The sequence below is a fragment of the Gossypium arboreum genome, chromosome 1 (genome assembly GCF_025698485.1).
Source record: "Gossypium arboreum isolate Shixiya-1 chromosome 1, ASM2569848v2, whole genome shotgun sequence".
Taxonomy (NCBI): Eukaryota; Viridiplantae; Streptophyta; class Magnoliopsida; order Malvales; family Malvaceae; genus Gossypium; species Gossypium arboreum.
The window spans coordinates 74154633-74160416 of record NC_069070.1 but is presented as its reverse complement, the minus strand read 5'-3'; the positions used below and the strand labels follow the sequence as shown (position 1 = coordinate 74160416).

The following is a 5784-nucleotide window of genomic DNA, read 5'->3' as shown; positions in this document are numbered from 1 at the left end:
GAGACCTTTAGCTCGGATGAAATCTCCACACAAAGCCAGCAAATTTTAATCCGGACATAATCTCTGTACCTAGCCATCGGGTCTTTACCCGGACATAATCTCTTCATACAATCAATGGTCTTTAAACTCGGATTCACATCACTGAGTCTCATACATATTTATTCACATGTTATCATGTTTCACATGGCACAAATCACATTTATAATTTAATCAATTCATTCACATGTAAACATATAACATGATTCTTGACTTTAAGTCGTAAATATCATTCAAATCTAATACATGTATGCTTCTTTTACTAAACTTTCAGCTCAATAAGTAATCACACAAAAGCATATATCCCCAATCTCTTCCTTTGTTCATTTCTCTAATAACCTTATTATGATAAGGACAATGGGACATCATTCATCTATCATACATGTATATCATGGCATTTTAAATTAAATACCAAATTCACTTACTCAAAACGTACTTATGTTATACCCTTCTTAATATTGACACATCATAAGCATGTCTCAGTCCTCTCAATACCATCTGCTACAGCTCGATCGGGATCGGAATTCATTACAATAAATAAACACATTTTCAATTGTCAGAAATCACCACACTATCAAATAATCACATAATGGCATGTATAGCTAGACCCAAACGTATTACGGTAGTCCTAGAATCGACTAAACCGTAGCTCTGATACCAATAAAATTGTAACACCCCGTACCCGAGTCCGTTACCGGAGTCGAACACAAGGTACACACAGACTTAGCTTAATTGTTTTCACAGTCCATAAAAAAAATTTTCCAGACTAGCTGGTTACTGCATCACTGTCGCTTTAAAAATCATATCTTGAGTTTTAAAGCTCGAAAATCAGTTTTGTAATTTTTCCCTGAAACTAGACTCATAAGTCCATCAACATATTTTTTTCTAGAATTTTTGGTCGGGCCAATTAGTACAGTTTATTAGTTAAAGTCTCCCCTGTTGCAGGGACTGACTGCACTGACCTTCGTGCATTACGAGTTGGATATCTCCCTGTACAGGGCTTCAATACTGATGCCGTTTGTTTCTATAGAAACTAAACTCAGAGAGGAATCTATACATATATGGAATGACTCCTAATTATCTCTGGTTAATTTAAAATGAATTTCCAAAGTCGGAACAGGGGATCCAGAAACCGTTCTGGCCCTGTTTCACGAGAACTTTAATATCTCTTAATATATAACTCATATGACCGTTTCGTTTCTTCTATATGAAATTAGATTCATCAAGGTTCATTTACATAATTTATTCACTATTTAATACCATTCCTACTATTTTTAGTGATTTTTCACATCTACATCACTGCTGCTGTCAGCATCTGCCTTTAAGGTAGGCTTGACCTATTTCATGGTTTCCATGATTCAATTGGCCCCTTTTGCATACATAGCACAAGGTGTGATCATGATTAACCATTCCAATGGCTAATCGTTTCAAAACAATTCCATACCTCATAATGATCAACATACAAACGATTATAGTACTATGCTAGAAACGTATATAAGCCATTTTCGCATGGCTATCCGAATTTACACAAAACCGAAAGGTACATAACCTACAACAAAAGGGTAGTCCTATACATGCCATTTCAAATTTCAACCAAAATTGTACCAAAATGGGGGCTTTGATAGTGTGGATGACTTCGACTTCAATGATCCCGAATCCGATAGCTAACTAGCAAAATCTATAAAACAGAGAAACAGAGAAAACGGAGTAAGCATTTAATGCTTAGTAAGTTTTAAGCAAAACAAAGTGTTCTCAATCACTATCATTGGTCGTTCATATCAACTGTTCGATGAAGTTAATCCAGGCTTCATCTCGATCTATAATATCATTAAACGCAACACTTGGCTGCCACATAAATACTTTCAATAATAATGACCTAGATGGTCAAATATTTCCCAAGCACATTCTTCATCGATTTTCAACTTCAATAATCCTTTCCACTTGTTCATAATCACATCCATGCTTTTAAGTATTTCAACATGACAAGTACTAAATTACCATAGGCACATAAAGAACCAAACATATTCCTTATCACATATACGTAAGCTTACAAATCATAATCCTTACCTTGTAATCGGCACATCTAGCTCAACCCAACCCATACTCAAATCATAGGCTTTTGGGCGAATATGCACTAATACATAAGAATATTTCATCGCATACTTTACTATACAACATACCATTACCAATTAGATCATTCTCATATTTGGAGTTATAATATTAGTCACATTTACCTACCTCTCGATCTCGATAATTCACCTCGAAATCACCCCACCGATGGGTAAGTAATACGCACTGAACATCTTAAATACATAATACTTATTTGATGGTAACTTAATGCAGATACTCAATATCAAAGTCTTACTTGAATCCTAGCCTTTAGCAATCGGGTCTTTAAAGCTCGGATCTAGTACGAGCACGAAGCCTCACGGACATTAATCGGGATAATATTCTCGCATAATGCCCAAGGGTTTTAACCCGGATATAGTCTTGACACAAATGCCCCTCGGGACTTATCACATTTATACACTTTCATATTCATCGCATTGGCCATTCGCCTTATCACTTATATACACTTTGACATTCATCACATCGGCCATTCGCCTTATCACATATATACATCTCATACATGTTTCATACTAGCCATTTGGCTTTACCACACATATATCTCATACATATTTCACACTAGCCATTTGGCTTTACCACACATATATCACATACATATTTCACACTAGCCATTTGGCTTTACCACACATATATCACATACATATTTCACACTAGCCATTTGGCTTTACCACACATATATCACATACATATTTCACACTAGCCATTTGGCTTTACCACACATATATCACATACATATTTCACACTAGCCATTTGGCTTTACCACACATATATATATTTAACTTGTATATCAATTTTAGCAATGGCTTATAAGCAACTCAAATGGTTTTATTAAGGTTTACAACAAAATCCCAAACTCAGCACAAGCTGTTTTTCCTGAGCAATAGTCATTAAATTATTCATAAATGGAGCTACGAAACTCCAAATGAAGTGCCGTTAATTTTCCCTGAATATAGACTCGTATATCTTCCATCTATAAATTTTTCAGAATTTTGGTTTGGCCAATCAATACCAGATTTTTCTTAAAGTTTCCCTGTTTCACTGTTTGACTAACCTGACCAGTCTTCACTACGAATCAAAATTCTCATTGTACAGAATTCAAAGTATGTTCTATTTGATTTCATTTGAAACTAGACTCATTAAGGAGTCTAAGCATATAAATTTTATCTTGTAACCATTTTTGTACAAATTATAGTGATTTTCTCAAAACAGAACAGGGATTTCGGTGTCATTCTGACCCTGTCCCACACAACTTTAAATATCTCTTTATAGGAAATTTCTTTGCTTCCACGGTCTCTTTTATAGGAAACTAGACCAACTAAGCTTTGATTACATATTTTATTCAGCCTATAATTCCACACAAACAATTTATAGTGATTTTCTAAAATCACGTTACTGCTGCTGTCCCAAGCAAACTATTACATTTTGCTCTTAAATTTCCAAGTCCAAACACTTATGAACTTACCATTTGAGTTTAAGACATATCATGGCCACATCATATCTTATTAAATCAACTCATTATGTCCTAATATGATTGAATTTACTCAACGTTTAATACTTAAAACTTACCTCGGGAGTGGTCGACGATTAGATGTCCGCGCTATTCGCTTACTCTCTTTTCCCTATCCGACTTTGATCCTCTTTGCTCTTAAGCTTAAGTAAAACAATAGATTTGCTTAAGTACTTAACTAATATTATTCACTTAACAATCACATATCATTTAATCTTTATCTCAATACCAAACCGAGTTATGAGATCATACACCACACCATCAATTGAAGGTTAATTCATGGTAACATTAGTATTGAAAGGTTGCGTTGTGGGCAGCCTAAGAGGACCCGCAACACTTGGCTTAATTGCTGTAATATATCACATTCGGAGGCTGATTCGGACAGCATTAATAGTACAACATTTAGACAGCATGAACAGGGCAGCAATTAACGATACCAACAAGGTAAAATTCGGACAGCAATTTAACGGTTTCAACAATTATCAAACACAAGAAAATAAAAGTTCAAGGAAAACTCACCAAGGCTCCCAACTCCGATTCCACCTATTCAATTTGCTCTTTCCCTTGTCTACTACCACCTTCTCCTACCTTGTTAGCTAAATACAATCAACCCCAAAGTTACAAAAATAGATTATAACAACACAAGCATTCACTAGATTCTTTTAACACAAGTGAGAAACTCTTCATCTACTAGACATGCAACATTTGCAACTAGAAAAGAGAATCTTCTCTTCTCCCACATATTCGTCAAGCTCAAATCAACAATGCAACCAGAATTTGTCAACTAAAAGCTATGGGCAAGGGAGAGTTTAGAAGAGTTACCCTTCTACTTGAAAATTTTAACTTCTAAGCAAACAAATTCCATGGTTTTCCACTACATGCAGCTGCCCTCTCCTTTCTAGCTTCATTCCTTTCTTCTTCTTTTCATTTCAGCTAAGAAGAACCGATTTCTTCTTTTCTTTTGCTTCTCAAGTCACGGCAATGGGGGGGAACATGGATGAGACAACCTTTTTTTTTTTTTCTCATCACCCCTCCCTTTTCATTTCTTTATTACTAACCCCTTTATTTTATTCTTTCTCCCCTAACACACTAACACAACATGTTTCCAACATGTTTCACCCCATAACATTTTGTCCCTCTCATGCTCATGGTCACCACTACCAAATTAGGGGGAAATTGACATGCAAGTCCCCCTTTTATTTCATGCACTAATAGATCCTTATATTTTGACCTATCACATTTCAAAAGTGTCGCACATAAGTCCTATTGACTAAATTCACATGCAATTTACTAAATCAAAGCTTCAAACTTTCACACATTCGTATTCACATATAATAGTCATAAAATATGACGGCTAATTATTTTTATGACTCGATTTTGTGGTCCCGAAACCACTTTTCAACTAGGGTCAAATTAGGGGTGTCACACAACTCAATGAGCTCGGGCGTTCACATGCATAAGTGAACTCGGACTCAACTCAACGAGCTCGGATGCCTAGTTACATCTCTCGAACTCGGACTCAACTCAACGAGTTCAGACATTCGCATCCATAAGTGAACTCGGACTCAACTCAACGAGTTCGGATGCTCAACCATCCTAGTGACATGTCACTTGTATCCTAATCTATTCCTAAGGTTCAAATGGGCTTTTTCCCTCGATCTCACATTTTTCGTCTTCCATGGAATATCGGAACCGATACTCGGTAGCAATTCATATTTATCAAGTAGTAAACATAATTTGCATATTACTCAACATTAACCACAAAGCATAATATTTCACGATAAAAATCAGCATATCATATAATTAACATCAATAACTTAAAATAACAATTATGCTACATTATTTACACATGAACTTACCTCGTATGCGAAAATGGCTACTTTTACCATTTCGTCCACAACTTGGTATTTTCTCCATTTTAGCCCGAATTTTAGTTTTCCTTGCTCTATCATTTAAAATATAGTCTAATTAGGACTCACATTATTCAAATTGACCCAAAATCATATTTTGGAAAAATTACAATTTTGCCCCTAAACTTTTGCATATATATACTTTTGCCCTAAAGCTCGTAAATTAAACTTCAGCCTATTTTCTTATGTTTTATGTCATGCTGA

At 35.3% G+C, this 5784-nt stretch overlaps 1 long non-coding RNA gene across 1 annotated transcript; it reads right to left on the bottom strand.

Moving 5' to 3' along the window:
- Nucleotides 1–1429: 1429 nt before the first annotated feature.
- Nucleotides 1430–4701, bottom strand: LOC128280801 (uncharacterized). The gene is made up of 3 exons (XR_008270969.1): nucleotides 4493–4701; nucleotides 4190–4266; nucleotides 1430–1714 (listed from the first exon to the last, which is right to left on the bottom strand). It is a non-coding gene; the product is annotated as an uncharacterized LOC128280801 (long non-coding RNA).
- Nucleotides 4702–5784: the final 1083 nt, after the last annotated feature.